The 19184-nt window shown below is 43.5% G+C and overlaps 1 long non-coding RNA gene across 1 annotated transcript; it reads left to right on the top strand.

Annotated features, from left to right (window-relative positions):
* Positions 1 to 368: 368 nt before the first annotated feature.
* Positions 369 to 5705, top strand: LOC130362308 (uncharacterized). The gene is made up of 3 exons (XR_008891350.1): positions 369 to 484; positions 2568 to 2715; positions 5644 to 5705. It is a non-coding gene; the product is annotated as an uncharacterized LOC130362308 (long non-coding RNA).
* Positions 5706 to 19184: the final 13479 nt, after the last annotated feature.

The raw sequence follows: 19184 nt of genomic DNA, 5'->3' as shown, positions 1-19184 counted from the left end.
GAAGAGAGGTCCCTTCTTCCCCAAATAAATGGAGCAGCAGCACATGATCACCTGTACCTCCATTTGTTCTCTATGGGACTTATAAACATTGCTGATCGCTGCACTCACATTTATGGAGACCCCATAGAGAAATAATGGAGTGACATGGGATCATGTGCTGCTGCTCCAGGGGTTCCAGTGGTCGGATCCTACGAATAGATTTTTTACACTGTCCCCTAGGTATGCTGTAGACATGGTAATGGGGCAGCAGCAAGCACAGCATTAGAGAAGCAGGATGGCAGTGTAAAGGATGGGGGTTGTGTTACTATAGAGTTTTGGGTAGACTGCAGAAGGCACCAGATATCTTGGTATAGTCTTCAGTCACCAGGAGACATCATCATATTTGCCTAGGCTGGATGGAAAAGAGAAAGCATACAATCAGAGAAGACGCCCCTTGTGGTCACTGGATTTAATAGTCCTGTCTGCTGTGCCTGCTTCTGATCAGGTGAGAGCTGCTCTAATATGGTAACAATACAGGAGTGTTTTATGGTCTAACTCATTTTAATGGTTAAAGCACAACTGTCGCATAAAAATAAGTCAATAACCATCAGCACAGCATACGAGCTGATCACTGGTATACAGCGGTCTACGAGCTGATCACTGGTATACCGAGGCCTACGAGCTGAACACTGGTATACTGCAGCCTACGAGCTAAACACTGGTATACTGCAGCCTACGAGCTGAACACTGGTATACTGCAGCCTACGAGCTGAACGCTGGTATACTGCAGCCTACGAGCTGAACGCTGGTATACTGCAGCCTACGAGCTGAACGCTGGTATACTGCAGCCTACGAGCAGAACACTGGTATACTGCAGCCTACAAGCTGATCGCTGGTATACTGCGGCCTATGAGCTGATCACTGGTATACTGCAGCCTACAAGCTGATCACTGGTATACTGCAGCCTACGAGCTGATCACTGGTATATCGCGGCCTCCGATCTGATCACTGGTATACCGCAGCCTACGAGCTGATCACTGGTATACTGCAGCCTAAGAGCTGATCACTGGTATACTGCAGCCTATGAGCTGATCACTGGTATACTGCAGCCTATGAGCTGATTACTGGTATACCGCAGCCTACGAGCTGATCACTGGTATACTGCAGCCTCTGAGCTGATTACTGGTATACCGCGGCCTACGAGCTGATCACTGGTATACCGCGGCCTACGAGCTGATCACTGGTATACCGCGGCCTATGAGCTGATTACTGGTATACCGCAGCCTAAGAGCTGATCACTGGTATACCGCGGCCTACGAGCTGATCACGGGTATGCTGTAGCCTACGAGTTGATCACTGGTATACTGCGGCCTACCAGCTGATCATTGGCATACTGCAGCCATCTCTGTTCTGGCACATTGTGTCTTCTATGCTGTAAAAATTACTTTTACCCACAGTGGCCAAAAGTCAGAGAGGAGTGGCCAGGGATCTACAATACCCCGGGGATGCCAAGCCTCTCTTCTCTGGCGTAACAGCACTGCCCCAGTCTGACTAACACGCAGCTCTGTTTCTTTCTCAGTCAGAGAGCGGTGTTGGGGCGGTGCTGTGATGTCGGAAAAGAGATTGCAGATCCCTGACTACGCCTCTCTGACTTTTGGCAACTGTTGATAAAAGCCATTTTTACAGCATAGAAGACAAGGAGTGCCAAAACAAATCTATGGCTGCAGTATACCAGTGATCGGCTTGTGCTGTGCTGACAGGTTATTGACCTATTTTTATGTGACAGTTGCGCTTTAAACAAAAAGTATTCACTATGGGGGAGATTTATGAAAGCCTATGTAGAGGATGCTACTATCATTTTTAAAAAGGCCTCTGATTGGTTGCTATGGGCAACTCCACCACTGATCCTCAATATACATGACTTATTGGATATATGATGGACTTTTGCTTTTCCTTGAATCAACTCAAAAATAAACACAGGAGTCAGGTGAAGTGCTAAGCAACTGGGATTGACGAATACTGTGAGATCCCCAGCTGTCTGACAAACAGCCGTAGGCCAGACAGCAATAAAAGGGCCACACACTGGCTTTCCATTCAATCAGAGCCATGTAACTTTATGGGCACCAGTGACCTTGTTGAAGATTCTCATTCCTGTGCTTAAGCACTGTGCCCATCCCTGAATGATGTGGCGTTCGTGGGTGCAATGTAGGGCAGATGTTGTAACCCTGGGGGCAGATGTTATTAACCCCTTCTTGTCACAACGCCAGGGTGTGGTTTAGCCTTAACCACCCGAAGGCAATACCGCTGGTCCTGGACTAGGCACGGGGGCAATGAAAACACAGATGCCAAGTCATGGACAATGGTAGCTTTACTGAGGGTAGACAGGTGATACAGTCTATGCAGTACAGCCAATATCCCAAGGAGGTGATCAATGACACAGGGGGACCTCGCAGGCTTGCTGGGACTTGCAGTATGTAGAGACACTTTAGTGCAGGCCACGGTGACTATATAAAAGACTTGACTTGACTGACTTGACAATTGACATGAAGATGACTTTGAGCTTACTTGAGCTAACTTTGTACCTGCAGACTTTAGGCTTGAGGCCTCCAATGCTCTGGACACAAACACAGACGACTGCACTGGACCTCAGCCGGAGCAAGAATGCTGGAAGAGAGAGATTGTCTGGAAAAGAGCCCATAGGTCACTTGAGGTCACCTGGTCACTAGTGCCTCCTGGGTAAAAAGCACATGGTCACAGTAATTAAAGAAACATTACACTTTTAACATATAATATATGTACATAGGGGATAACAATGGGGGCCCTAGTGACATAAAGGGACTCCGCCTGACAGGGCAGTAGAAGGGTACGGGGAAACACCATCCCATACTGGGCCACCACAATGACATTACCATTACATCCTTAAGGCGGGCCACTTCCAGTGCTCAACCTATTCACCATCATGAGGTTTAAGATCCTCCATTTGTAAAAATTTGTCCACCATAACATGCCTGCAACTTCCATCTGATTTGCCAGCAAAGCTACTAACCCCAAGACTAGAGGATATATTATCAATCAGCTAATTTGGATAAGCCAAAGAGTGTTTCCCAACAGCGATCCTCAAGTACCGCCAATAGGTAATGTTTTAGGATTTCCTTAGTCTTTTACGGGTGATATAATTGTGGTGATGCCCGATGCACTGAACATAATTATATCTCATGTAAAAGACAATCCTGGAAATCCTACTGCTACTGTGACCTGTTGGGGGTACTTGAGGACTGCACTTGGAAAACACTTGTTTTTGACAATACAACAGCCCACTGATACTGAACTGTGGCTGATGATACAGTAACCAAAGTGAGACAGTTGTTGCAGTAAGCCCTTAATGGAAAAACAGCAAAATAGACCATAAGAATGGACTAGCCATAATCTTAAATACACGTATGGGGATATCTGCCATCCCCCAAAACAACAAATAGGAATATCTTTCACAACTATTGCAATAACCACAAACTCTATTAGGGTACGTTCACACAGATTTGATGCACAGGATTTTCTGCTGCAGATTTCAATGTAAACTAAATGACTGAGCACAGCTTCTAATCTGCAGTTACAAATCCTACACATCAAATCTACACAGGATCCTGTATGTGTGAATGTACCCTTAGGGTCTATTCACACGTACAGTATTCTGCGCAGATTTGATGCGCAAATTTGATGTGCAGGATTTTCTGCTGCATATTTCAATGTAAACTAAATGACTGAACACAGTTTGAAATCCTGTGCATCAAATCTGTGCAGAATATGTACGTGTGAATAGACCCTTAGCAGCGAGTATGCTACCATTGATTTAAATGGGTCCGCGGACAGTCCGCAAATCTGACACTATTGCGGACTGTCTATGGAGCCATTTAAATCAATGGTAGCGTAACTCGCAGCAGGTTTCCCGCAGCGCGAAACCCGCTGCCAGTAATAGCGTGTAAACGCACCCTTAAGGAGATTTATCAAGGGATTTAGAGGGTTTTGTTTTTGCTCACAAGTGTCGCACATGCGCGTAAGCAACTTTTTTTGTACGACTTTTTGCGGCACCCGCTCACCACCCACCTGCAAGCTGTTGGGACTACAACTCTTAGCATGTCCTCACTGCAAGGGCATGCTGGGAGTTGTAGTCTTTTAATAGCTAGTGGGTGAATGGTAGATCCAGACAGGTGGCCGGGAAGCAGAGCTGCACAAAAAGTTGCAACTGCGACTTTTTGTGCAACTTTTTGCACAGCTCCGCTCCCTGGCCACCTGCCCGCATCTATCACCTACCTGCTAGCTATTGCAGAACTACAACTCCAAGCATTCCCTTACAGTGAGGACATAGTGGGAGTTATAGTTACAACAGCTAGTGGCCAGGTAGATGCAGTCGGGTGGCCGGGGAGCGGACCCGGCTGGCAGGAATATGATATTACAGCACTGCAATTTCATATTTCCTGGGCAGACCTGTGATTGGTCCAGACCTCCTGGCTAATCACAGCTGCCAGAGGGAAATATGAAGTTACAGTGCTGTAATTTCCCCGCTGGGAAGCAGGGCCAGCGCCACCTATTGCCTGTTGATGGGTGTGCTGTTCCAGTCTGCACAAGAAAGTGGTCAGCACAGTTGTCAGAAGAGGGCAGCGCTGCCACTGCACACAGCACCCCTCTCTCAGGTCTTGCTTCCCGCCCCCATTACTGTCAAACAGAGCACACCCCTTCCCCACGCTCTGGGTATACAAGAGCACCACAGGCGGACAGTGCTGCATCCCTTCCTTCCCCCACCCACCTCCACCGTCCAGTGTAGTGAAGAAAACTGTCCCTTATAGAGAAATGCGTCCAAGCAGCTGATGATAAATGCGGAGTCAGCAAAGCCACTGTGATTGGCTGAGACGCGCACACCCGCTCCATACTATTGGTTGTTTGGGGGTGTGCAACCTCGCTCAGCTTAGTATTTGGCACCAGCTCCCTGGACACATTTCACTATACCCCAAACTCTGCGCTCTCACAGTGGGATAAATCAAACTGTATCCTCGCTATGAGAGCAGAGAGATCGGGACAGAAGCGGAGAACAGGGATGTTGAAAACGGTGTCCCTGCTGCTGGCTCTCTCCATCCGGACCCCCGTGGCAAGGATGTAGGAATGTGTGTCTTGGGGTGCAGGGGCAGGGGAGACCGCTATCCATCACCACTCTCCCCTGCCTCTGATTACTGCTTCTTCAAATCACTGTAACCGTGCCTCACTTCTTCCCCGTGAAGGTGTCCCCCAGTGCAGAGAGCCCGATCACCGCTCTCCCCTGCCTCGAGGATGTAGAAAATCTGTGGGGAAGCAGTGAGGCACGGGTACACTGATTTGAAGAAGCAGTAATCAGAGGAAGTGGAGAACGGTGATGGATAGCGGTCTCCCCTGCCTCTGCACCCCAAGACACACATTCCTACATCTCCGCCACAGGGATTGGGGATGGAGAGAGCCAGCAGCGGGGACACACATTTCTACATCCCCCAGGCTGATGAGAACAGTTTTTTAAAATGTTTTTGTCTGCTTTGAATCATGTTTGTTTACAATAATAAAACCATGTCTTAAATTATATCTGAATAGTGGGTGCGCGCTTCTTTTGGTATATCATCTTTTTCTTTTGTGGTTCCATCGTAGTCCACCGAATCCGAAGTAGTCCACAGGATATACGGACCTGAAATGAGAAGAAAAAAAAAAAAGGGTTAGTACATTTAAGGGGAAAAAGTGGTAAAAAAAACCTAATAAACACACACATTTATATCCATCTATCTATCTATCTATATATATATATATATATATATATATATATATATATACATATACACACACACACAAAAAAAAAGGGGAGAAAAAACACAGAGGGCACAGTCACTGAAAAGCGAACCTATAACAGCTGATTCCCAGCAACGTCCAGTGGCCGTAGCTGAAGATATAATACTGACGGGGTGCTAAGTCGTATAAGAGACAAGGCAAGAATCCAAAATATAGAAAAGAGTACGCTTGCACTCACTGTCCTAGTAGAAGGTAGATTCACAGATCGTCCGTGTGGCAGGGAGACATTAGATCCGAGCGCTCAGAGGCTAACAGCTGTTTTCACATACAGCCTTGTGCTTCTTCCAGCCTCCTTCAGAGGCCGGCAGAAGCACATGGCTGCATGTGAAAACTGCTGTTAGCCTCTGAGCGCTCGCATCTAATGTCTCCCTGCCACACAGACAATCCGTGAATCTACCTACTAGTGCAAGTGTACTCTTTTCTATATATTGGACGTACAGTACAGACCAAAAGTTTGGACATACCTTCTCATTCAGAGTTTTCTTTATTTTCATGACTGAAAATCGTAGATTCACACTGAAGGCATCAAAACTATGAATTAACACATGTGGAATTATAGACATAACAAAAAAAGTGTGAAACTGAAAATATGTCATGTTCTAGGTTCTTCAAAGTAGCCACCTTTTGCTTTGATTACTGCTTTGCACACTCTTGGCATTCTCTTGTTGAGCTTCAAGAGGTAGTCACCTGAAATGGTTTTCACTTCACAGTTGTGCTGGTGTGGAGGAGGAGGTGTGATGGTGTGGGGGGGGGCTTTGCTGGTGACACTGTTGGGCATTTATTCAAAAATTGAAGGCATACTGAACCAGCATGGCTACCACAGCATTTTGCAGCGGGATGCTATTCCATCCGGTTTGCGTTTAGTTGGACCATCATTTATTTTTCAAAAGGACAATGACCCCAAACACACCTCCAGGCTGTGTAAGGGCTATTTGACCAAGAAGGAGAGTGATGGGGTGCTGCGCCAGATGACCTGGCCTCCACAGTCACCGGACCTGAACCCAATCAAGATGGTTTGAGGTGAGCTGGACCGCAAAGTGAAGGCAAAAAGGGCCAACAAGTGCTAAGCATCTCTGGGAACTCCTTCAAGACTGTTGGAAGACCATTTCAGGTGACTACCTTTTGAAGCTCATCAAGAGAATGCCAAGAGTGTGCAAAGCAGTAATCAAAGCAAAAGGTGGCTACTTTGAAGAACCTAGAATATGACATATTTTCAGTTGTTAATATATATATATATATATATATATATATATATATATATATAATTCCACATGTGTTAATTCACAGTTTTGATGCCTTCAGTGTGAATCTACAATTTTCATAGTCATGAAAATAAAGAAGAAGGTGTGTCCAAACTTTTGGTCTGTACTACTAGGTTAGGCTTCACCCTCCCCCAGCTAACCCCCTGCAATCTCATGAAAAATGCCCCAGTTATCCTTATGCATGTAGCTGGATCAGCATGCCCCCACCATGCATTCTGTATGGGAGCACTGGAGACAGCCAAGTGCTCTACTCAGCTGTCTACAACACTTCTATTGAGATGCATGGAGGGGACATGTCAACCTTGCACAAGGAGAGCCGGAGTGGCGCTCGGGAGATTACATGGGGTCCCAGTGTTTGGACTCCTCGTAAACAGATACATGTGCATAGGGGATACATGTTAAAAGGTCACACTTTTAATGTTATTATGGTTTATCAATCTCTTACATCATTAAGGAGAAATATTGGCACCTCTTGTTTACAATGTTGCTTTAGTTCATTGAGGTTTGAGGGCATTTGTTTGTACACAGATCTCTTGAGGCCCCACCACAGCATTTCAGTTGGATTGAGATCTAGTTATTGACATTGCAACACCTTGATCCTTGGTGTACTTGGTTATTGTTCTGTTGCATGACCCAGAGGATTTTATGGTCAACTTAAAAGGGTACTCCGCTGCTCAGCATTTGGGACAAAATGTTCCAAACGCTTAGAGATGGCGCCAGGAGCTCGTGACATCATAGCCCTGCCCCCTCATAACTTAACACCCGCCCCCTCAATGCATGTCTATGGGAGGGGGCGTGTCAGCCATCACGCCCCCTCCCATAGACTTGCATTGAGGGGGCAGGGCATGACGTGAGGGGCGGGGCTATTACATCACAAGCTGCCGGCTCTAAGCATTCGGAACATTTGGTTTCAAATGCTGAGCAGTGGAGCACCCCTTTAATGACTGCACAGTGCACAGGTCCTATGGCTGCCAAACATGCCAAATCATGATCCTTCCACCACTATACTTGACAGTTGAAAGGGTCTTGTGCTGACATGCAGTGTTTGACTTTCGCTCAGAGTGGTGCTGTGGTCTTTATAGTTGAAAGGACATTGGGGGAGATTTATCAAAACCTGTGCAGAGAAAAAGTGGTGCAGTTGTCCATAGCAACCAATCAGATTGCTTCTTTTCATTTTTCTGAGGCCTTTTTAAAAATGAAAGAAGCCATCTGATTGGTTGCTATAGACAACTGCTCCAATATCCTTTAAAAAAAAATCTCCACCAATTGTTCCTCAAGCAGATGAAACTTTGTAAACTTAAGTGGTGCTTAATATTAGTTTCATAACTCACAACTTGCTGATGTCTTTACTCCTTGACATTGTTTCCTGATAGCTCAGTAAACTGATAACATTTTTGCTTTTATAGGGGTGGTCACACTTGATGATGATCAAGGGCATTTGAGTAGAGGCATCTAGCTGCTACTTACCCTTTAAATTTGTAAGAAAGCAGTAAAGATGTACAGTACTTCAATTTCCACACACTGGCTCTGCTCTTAATTTTAAAGGGTACCTCTCATCAAAAAAACTTTTGATATATTATAGATTAATGTATGCAGAATAACTTCACAATTGCATGTTATTAAAAATATGCTTCTTTCTATTTAATTTTCCACTTTGAAGAAATGACCACCAGGGGTCTCCCTACCAGTCCTGGCAGCAAGCATTTCAGACTCATGCTGGAGTCCTAAACACTACGAGCTGCCAGTCTGCTTTGTTCACAAAGGAGAACACTCAGAGCTGCCAACCTGCTTTGTTCACAGCCTGTTTGGCTGTGAGCAAAGCAGGCTGGCAGCTCTGAGTGTTTAGGACTCCAGCATGAGTCAGAAATGCTTGCTGACAGGACTGATCGGGAAAAATACAATAGAAAGAAGCATATTTTTCATTAACATGCTATTGGAAAGTTATTCAACATTCATTAATCTAAAATATATCAAAAGTTTATTTGATGAGAGGTACCCTTTAAGACAATATTTTATTAGAGTTAAGATTTGTTTTTCTTATGATGATATAATATCATAGAATTTATCTCATGACTGTATATGCATCTAATTTACTTCCCAAAATGATTTATTCCTTTGGCTCCTGGAACTTCTTCCTCCTCCTGCCAATGAGACACAGAGTACCCTGAGCCTGTTAGTGGCCTGGTGGGCAGGGTAAGATGCAGTGATGTCATTCCGGTGCCTGTATCGGAAACAATTACATCCTCAGTGTGCCCTTACTGTCTCATAGGTTGGAGGTCTAAAAACGTCAAACGTGGTCAACCATGGTTTTGAGTACAGGAAAAAAAACATACTGCAAGCAAACCGTACGCAACCGGATGCATCCAGGTGCATACGGTTTTCAATTGTTTGTCTATGTATACGGTTTTCAATAAGGTTCCATGTGTTTTCTATAATGAAAACGTATATGGGAACCATACTTGAAAAACATGGTGTGAATCCACCCTTAGGACTGCCACAGCAGAAGGTACACAATTGGAGGCAGGTGTTCAATTCAAACCACGTATTTCCACAAAATTGGAAGTATAGGTCTGGAAATAAAAAAAAATGATTTTTAATAGACAGCAAAACCATAAGACATCACAAAAATATATATGTAAGGCACACTTTTTTATAACTTTTTTAATGGTGTGTATATTTGGATTTCTTTGAAGAATAAAAGACAAAGGGGCATTCTGACTATGAAGCAAGTGCCTGCCATTAAAACTTCAGCTGCTGTGACCAATACTGAACACATCTTTTGAAGCAGTTGTGGAGCTTGTATTCACTCATCAGACCACCCACAGCAGAATAGCAGGGACAGAATTGCGTGAAAATTGCGGCCAGAAGTTTTCCTCACTTGCCTACTGCTGCTCAGTGAGGCATACTATATAAATAGATTGCCCAGATCACTGATCAGTGATATGCCAATGCATAGCACTGAACAGTAATAGCAATCCTAAGATAGTCCCTCATGGGTACTTAAAAAATGTAGAATAAAGAGTAAAAAAAAAGGTAGTTTGTTATTTTAAAAATGTGGAAAGCCCCTCCCCAATAAAAATGTTAATTGCCCTTTTCCCCCCATTTTACAAAAAAAAAAAAGTATTCAAAAAATGTATAAACCTATTTGGTATCGCAGCGTGCATAAAGGTAAAGAAAACAAAAGTGTGAAATTTCAGATTTATAGTGTCAAACAAATCAAGTTTATTAAGATGCAAAATAAATACAGATAAAAACAATGCATGTCACCAGGATACAACCCAGCACTTAACACGATAAGGTGGTGTACATAACAAGAATCCAAAACCATGAAACAGAGAGCATATATGGTTAAGAAAATCAAACAGAAAGTCCAGTAAAATGATAAAACATAGAAGATGAAAACAGGATCAGAAGTGTCAGTATAGGGACATGCAATGGCGAAAGTCTGGGCAATGAGAGGAAGACATCCAGGGCTCCCACACAGCAGTGAATCTATCCACCACATCCTCCCTCATATCACTTAGTTTTTCTGAAAGAACAATGGAATTAACCTTGACTGCAACCATCTCAACAGGCAGGTAGGTCTGTTTCTTCTGAGTTGCGAAATGTATATGTGCCACTAATCGAAATTGTTGATTTTTGGTCACATCACATCCCAGAAAAAATTTTGAATAAAAAGGTATCAAAAAATCAAATATTATAAAAAGTTGTAGCAATAAAATGTACAGATCACGGTGCAAAAATACACTCTCATACAGCTCCGCATACTAAAAAAATAAGAAAGTAATAGGGGGTCAGATTAGGTCATTTTAGTTTAGAAAAAAGAAAGCTTAGGGGAGACCTAATAACTATGTATAAATATATCAGGGGACAATACAGAGATCTCTCTCATAATCTATTTATACCCAGGACTGTATCAATAACAAGGGGGCATCCTCTACGTCTAGAGGAAAGAAGGTTCCTACACCAGCACAGACGGGGGTTCTTTACTGTAAGAGCAGTAAGACTGTGGAATTCTCTGCCTGATATGGTGGTCATGGTGAACTCTGTAATAGAGTTCAAAAAGGGGCCTGGATGCATTTTTGGAGAGTAATAACATTATTGGTTATGTATACTAGATTTATAGGGACAGAGCGTTGATCCAGGGATTTATTCTGCCATATTTGGAGTCAGGAAGGAATTTTTACCTCTAGTATGAGGGTTTTTTGCCTTCCTCTGGATCAACTCAACTCAATAGGGACTTATTAGGGTTATAGGTTGAACTTGATGGACTCTGCTCTTTTTTCAACCTTATGACCTATGTTACTTTGTTACTATGTATATTTTAAACATACTTATTTTGTTTAAAAAGTTTGGCTTTTTTTTTTTTTTTTTTTAAACACAGTACATTAAGTAGGCCAAAGCCCTCATATGGTTCTGTAGATGGAAATATGAAAGAGGTATGTTCCTTAGAAGGGGAGGAGGAAAAAACGAAAATGCAAAAAAGGAAATAGGTTGTATCCTAAGGTCGAAATGGGCTGTGTCCTTAAGGGGTTAATTAATAGTAGTAATAAATAGCATACTTTTACCATTTTAAAAAAGTGTCAAGAGAGCATGATGCATTCAGAATATTATGCTATAAAACTATAAACTTTTATGCAATAAAAGTTATTGGTAGTCTGAGGGGTGCACTGTGTCTATGTGTAGTGGCCATGGGGTGTTAGTAAGAGTACCTGATCACTTTGTGAGGCCAGGGCACCATTATCCTATACACGGTCCAAGGTTGGAGACAGCTTCTCCTGGGCCAGACACGATGAGCAAATAAACACACCGATGTCAGGTTATGGATAACTGTCTTTACTGAGCAAATGCAGGTGGAATTGCATAGACAACGGGCCTTTGGTGCGAGAGTGCAGCGTAAATCCTTGGGAGCCCTGTTGCAGTTCTGAGACTTGTAGTAGCTGAATGAATGAATTCTGCTAGCTAGGGTTCTGCCAATATACTGCAGCTTTCTCCACAGGGGCACAAATTTCCCACACACAAGTATTTTCTTGGAGGATGACCAGGATAGAGAAGTAGGCCTTTCCTCACACCTGAGCCAAGCTGCTGCTCAGGAGCCTTGTTGGAATTAGACTGAACAATGTCTAGCACTAGACTGACTAACTCCTCCCCTGCACCTCACTATACAGGGGAACATTTGGGGTCTCATTGTCAGGCAGGGTCACATACAAATAATATGTATGTGTGGTAGCCCTTGGGGGGTGTATGGTAGTGGGGGTGTTGTTTCGGTAGATGAGGGGTTAAGGTTCACCCTATAGTTTGTGATGCCAGGCTGAGGGCTAGTATGCTGAGGTAATTCTCCAGCCTATCGCCGCCCTTCCCAGTAACGATAGGTGCATGCATAAAATGACTGAAGGTCCACAAGGTACTTGAACTTGAACTTGGATAACTTTACTTAAATGCTTGCGGTACATCCAATGAACAGTAACAGTCTCAGGAACACAGTCTCTATCTAGTGCAATGACTGACAGTTGTTGCAGACCTTGACTTCTCATAAAAGTCTCTGAATTATGGAATATTGCGAAGATCTGTCCGGATTTAGGGGATAGATAAGGTCCGGTGATCTTGCAGAGTGTTTAGGGATTGACACACTCACAATTTAGCAGTCATCAGCCGTCGCCGCAAGGCTCAGGCCTAAACTCACTGATGACAGCAGCGCAGATCCTTCTCCATCAACAGCCCACGAGGAAAGAGAGTGAGCAATGGCCGCCGCTCCCTTACATGGGCAGGGGCAGGGCCGTTTTTACTGATCCAATCAACTGTCACTCACCGTTACAAGGAGTGATGGGAGATAAACGTCACAGGAACCTCCAAAGGTCCTCAAGCATAAAACCATAGAGTTCACCCGGTCACGTGACCCGCAGGTCCTGTTACGCTATGCATAGGTAATTAACCATTTATATACACTTGTACAATCCTATGTATATATATATATATATATATATATATACACACAAGTGAGTAGCCGGAGGCGGTACCGGCCGGTCTGCGGCACAGGTGGTGAGGTGGGCGTGCATAGGGTGAGCAACTCACAATCCAGCCATCTGATATATATATACACAAATCCTGAAGAATTATTAGATAACTAATACCTAGATGAGAGGTGACTAGGGGCGGGCTAGTTAAGAAGAACCCCGACGTCCTAGGGACTCTGGCTATGGGAACTTATATACAAAGGTACCGGATAGGATGCGGTACCGGGACACCACATATGTATTACAATAAGAAAATTAATTTAGGAAAATATATTACTCTGATATTATAGTAAATACATAATTATTCCAACAACAGTACTTAAGTTGGTCCATCACCTTGGGCTACCAGGCTGCCCAAGACAGTCCCAAGCCACGGGACAACTACTGGTGCTGGGACACCACATATGGAATTGTACTTTTCAACCCTTATGCTTCAGAATTTCTGGGTAGTAATACTTTAATAATTCTTTATTTAATGATTCTTTATTCTTTTTTTGTGTTCTACAGATAGAAATAATCCTGCACTTAGAGCACATACATTTTATTGTTGTCATTATGTACAGTACTTTACCTCTAAGATTTAGCACACACTGTGCAGTCTTTATTAAGATCAATGATCTGGAGTTGGGAAATCCGCTGGTGTTTTACAGACTTCTAGTGGTCCATGTAAAAGAATACAAATAAATTAATACAAACTACATTTTCCTTAGTTTTTTTCATATTTCTGACAGGTTTATTCCAGCTGAGAACAGCATGTACAGATCTCAGAGCTACCAGCATTCACCTTACTTTTTTTTCCATGATTTAATCCCAGCTCAGGTCAGAACTCAAGGACTCAGCAAACACTGACACTCCCCTAGCAAGTACATGGTTACTGTCATCAGAAAACATCAAAATGTCCTTGTTTCCACTTAAATTTTATCTTTAGTCATACTATAGTTTTATGTTCCTTGCACAAACTAACTCAACTGGGTATTGTTATAATTGTTCTAACTAATAAAGTTACCATGTCCTTTTTAGCACATGGTATATTAAAAAAAAGAAAACACAATATTGTGAAATTGCCGTCAGCCTATCACCGGCCGCAGCAATGTCCCGCCTTGGCCAGTGATAGGCTGAGCGCACTGTCATGTAAGGAGCCAGCTGGTTTCTTACATGACAGTGCGCTCAGCCTATCACTGGCCGAGGCGGAACATCCCTGCTGTTTATGACATGTTTGCTATTTAGGGACAGTGATGTCATTATTTCAGTTCTTGGTCACATTAGCAGGAGCTAGCTGTCACAATGACAGCCTGGTCTAGAGAAACACAGAGTTCTATCAAACACGATAAGCCTTCAAACTACAACTTAAAAGGCAGAATATAAAAATGGTGACTACGTATGACATAAGACAAGTTCTGATAAAAGGAAGGAAGCAGTGCCCACAGGTCACATGATGATGGGGGGGGGGTAAATATTGTTAAATACCGTGGAACTGCCATAATTTACAAAAATACTGCGATACATATTTTTGGTCATACCACCCAGCTCTATAGCCAAGTACAAAATCATTACAAGATGAAGACAAAACACTAGTAAAGGACAAAGGCACAATCATGAGCAACTCAGTAATAGAAGCAATAGAAAAACTGCTAATTTATTTTTATTAAAGCAGCCCCATATCTGTCCTCAGGTTGTGTATGGTATCCTTTCACTTCAACGGAACTGAGCTGTATATATGTGCGTAGATATGAGTTGGAATGTACTCCATTTTGTTGAAGTGGATCTTTAAGGAGGTTATTGCTAAACAAGAACATAGTTTTGATAAATACCTTAAAGTTTGGGGGAAATGGAATCAACTTTACAATTCCACCTAGCCTCACCTGACACTCATACATCTTGACCACTAAACTGATGGGGAGTGTGGTGGGACCCGGGTATACACTCAATTTTTAATAAAGTCAGATGAAAATCGCAACAATGGGTGAGAGCCATTATTTCACTTACTCTATCTACTAGTTGATGGACATTAGAGATGAGCGAACTTTTGAAAAATTCGATTTGGCCGATTCGCCAAATTTTTCAAAAAATGTTGTTTCGATCAGATTTTATTCATGTCAAATCTATATTAAAAATGGCTATTTCTGGCCTACAGAGAGTCTCAATAGGGGTGTAGAACACTTTGCTGTGTTTTAACATGCATATGGAGTGTGCTAGGGTAGTGAAATAATACTGTTCAGAATGACATGCAGATTACCGGCATCGCTTTTAGGCTTCTTTCACACTATAAAATTCTCAGTTTTTAAACATCAATAACGGACTATAACGGGTTCAAACGACTATTAGAAAATCCAATAGACTATAATAGGAATTTCTAACGGGCGTATAGGATTTTGTTACTGCCGTTTTCAGATGGTTTTCAGACGGAACTTTATACAGATGTTTAAAAACTGAGAATTTTGTAGTGTGAAAGGGGCCTTAGAATCACTGCCGCAGAGTGGCACAGTGACAGAGCCTGGAGGTGGCATCAGTATGAGGAGACCATATAGTGGCTGAATGATACAGCGTGGAGGTGCTGGCAGCATGAGGAGATTGTCTTTGGTAACTCTGCAGTCACCATGTTGCCATTGCCAGTAACCTGGTAAAGCTGGGATCCCCCTGTTTGATGTGGCACATTACTGCTGACATGGTAGGCAAACAAGGAGCATTGTCGCGTCACACTCCATGGGCTCTGCCACCGTAGGATAATGTGCTTGACACCTTCAGCAAGTTATTTGGCTGACTTGAGATTTGGAACTGGTTTCCAGCTCCCCCTTTTTCTTATTTACAATGGTTTGTTTCCAATTTCCCCTTTGATTTTATGACCTCTTACTTGGTTCAGCACAGCCTTGGGTCCTGTTTAAACAGCATGTCGTAAGCTGAGGGGGATGTATGGTGTGGACTACTGTGACACAGATACTTGGCTGGCTGGTGGAAAGTTTGTAACAACAGGAGTGTGGTATTAACTGGTGTGTGAAGATGTTAGTGGTAATAGTCCTGCTGATTAAGTTCACTTAACAAAGGAAGCTTCAAAGGAAATAGTCATCGGTATCCAAGCGCTGGGGAAATAATTCCTCAAATGCAGGGATTTTGGATAACCACATAAAGTTTACTGAAGAAATTTGCAGGTTCACAATACAAAGATTACAGTTCAAATTCTGGGAACAGGGTTACACTGGTGCACTAAATATAGTAATAAGCCACAGTTGCAGTTCAGGAGTTGATGGAATATAACTGACACAAGCTGGCTTCTTTACAGACAGAGGAAAATTCAACCAGTTGCCCATAGCAACCAATCAGATCGCTTCTTTCATTTCTGTAAAATGAAAGAAGCAATCTTATTGGTTGCTATGGGCAACTGGTTGACTTTCCCTCTACACAGGTTTTGATTAATCTCCCCCCAGAGTTCCTTTTGTCATTTGTACTGTCAGGGAGGACACAAGGGATATGTGTGGCCCAGAGGATGTCCACACATTCATACAATATTGGCTATGAGGTCCATCGGACCTATGCTATTGTCTCCAAAGTGTTAACTGAGACAACTTGGCTCTACCCTGGACAGCGGGATCAGTGTGAAAGAAGTTCAGCACAGGTTGACAACACTTGAGGCCTAATCATGAAGTATGAGAGCAGGACACTGCAGCTGAGGATCTCTCCTCACCTTGGGGTAGAGTCAGACTGCTCTAACTTAGAGCTCCTCCCTGTCTCATGAGACCAGGGTTGGGAAAGGGTGTATTCAACCTGATTGGCTAAGGACTGTTGCTGTGGCTACTCACTAGTTCTTTACAGAGGAAAAATATTTAACTCTTACAGAACAGTTAAAGGCACAGTAGCAATAAGTGCTGAAAAACACAAATAAAGATATCTTTACCTCAGAACTGATACAAGGGTCAAAGACAGACATCTTTGGGTAACATCCTCCCAACAGAGCTTAGGTAGTAAAGATGTTTGTTTCTGGGACACCAAAAAACTCTACTGTTGAAGGCCTACACAGGTTGATTCCCTATTGCAGGGCGTACGATAAACTAGATTGTGATGTCATAGCCACGCAACTCTAGTTCTAGCTGAAAGCCCACAAAGAGATTAAAGGAGTGGTCCAGTAAAAAAACAAATTTCCCCTATTCACACGATAGAGAATAAATGTGTGATCGTGGAGGGTCTGACAGATGGGACCCCTTGAAATCTCCTGAATGGAACCTGGCCCTTGCTGCAGATGGCACATGCTCCATTCATTCTCTATGGGAGCTCTGAAGAGACCAGAGGGATGAGGAACACACAGTGTTTTGCCACCATGTAAGCATAGGCAGGGCAGGTTTTAGGCTTAGTGTGGCCCTAGGCAAAATCAAAAGAGGGGCATCAATGTGCACATTTTTGGTCACTTCAAAAACCATAAAAAATATCTAAAAAGCAATTGAAAAGTCCCGTCAAAACAAAAATGGTACCAATTAAAACCACAAATCACAGCGCAAAAAATGATCCTCATACATCCCCATATACAGAGAAACAAAAGAGTTATAGGGATCAGAATAGTACAATTTTATATTTCTGTATAGTTCCCCCACATTAGGGTGGCAGTATAGCTCCCCCACATTAGGTTGGCTGCATGTTCCCCCACATTAGGTTGGCAGTATAGTTCCCCACATTAGGTTGGCAGTATAGTTCCCCCACATTAGGTTGTAGTTCCCCCACATTAGGTTGGCAGTATGTTCCCTCATATTAGGTTGGCAGTATAGTTACCCCACATTAGGTTGTAGTTCCCCCACATAGGTTCACACTATTTTCCCCCACATTAGGTTGGCAATATAGTTCCCCACATTAGGTTGGCAGTATAGTTCCCCCCCACATTAGGTTGGCAGTATGTTCCCCCACATTATGTTGGCAGTATAGTTCCCCCACATTAGGGAGGCAGTATAGTTCCCCCACATTAGGTTGGCAGTATGTTCCCCCACATTAGGTTGGCAGTATGTTCCCCCACATTAGCTTGGCAGTATGTTCCCCCACATTAACTTGGCAGTATAGTTCCCCCACATTAGGTTGGCAGTATAGTTCCCCTGCTCATTGCTCCCCCCTCTACCCCTGCTTTTTCTATTTTTCTTATTTCCTTACTTGGCCATGCTCAGCAGGCTCAGGTAATGCGGCGGGTCTTGTGGGCTGTGTGGATAATATGACAAGTGATGTCTCCTGCGGCTCCTCTGCATGGCGACAGGGACGTCACTCCTCATTTCCTGCAGCCGCGGCCTGACTGCAAAGCTTAAGCAGTCGGCACTGCAGGAAATGAGGAGTGACGTCCCTGACGCCGCGCAGAGGAACCGTAAGTGACATCACACGTCATATTATCCACACAGCCCACAAGACCCGCCGCGTTACCTGAGCCTGCAGAGCGCGGCCAGGTAAGGAAATATGAAAAATAGAAAAAGCAGGAAAAGTGTCCAGAGCAAGAGAAGTGTCCTGCTGGAGCTGTGGACACTTTAAAACAGTTGCCGCCCCCCCCCCCCCCCCCCCTACTGAGCAGCTGGCAGGGGGCCAGCAATTGCAGGCAATTGCCTGGTTTGCCCCGCCCTAATGCCGGCCCTGAGCATAGGATGAGAAAGTAGGAACACTGAGATGATGTCAGGGTAGACCAGCATACTTTGCAGCTAATAGCTAATAAAGATCACATGACCACAAGTTAGCCAATCATTGCATGCATATGGCTCTTAGACCAATTAAACAGGATATGGTTGAGTGTAAGAGACTGATAAAACCCTATGCACTGCATTGTGAAAAAAAGCTGAGCAGTGACCAGCTGGGAAACAATGATCCCAGAAAGCTTTCACAAATACAATAGAAAGCCATTTGAGCAAAGCATTGTTCAGTGGGCTAACCTCAGTGACCTGTATTAATGTGTCCAGTTGCTGCACTACAAATCTTAGCAGTGTGACCGCACAACAAGCCCATAGCAAGTGATCACACTACAATGCAAAGCAAGTTGAACAAAGCATTATGAAGTGGGCTGATCTCTATTTGAACATAAATGCTCATGTCTAGTGTTGATAGTGAACATGGAATAAGC

Source organism: Hyla sarda, chromosome 3, assembly GCF_029499605.1.
Source record: "Hyla sarda isolate aHylSar1 chromosome 3, aHylSar1.hap1, whole genome shotgun sequence".
Taxonomy (NCBI): domain Eukaryota; kingdom Metazoa; phylum Chordata; class Amphibia; order Anura; family Hylidae; genus Hyla; species Hyla sarda.
This window is presented reverse-complemented; position numbering and strand designations above follow the sequence as displayed.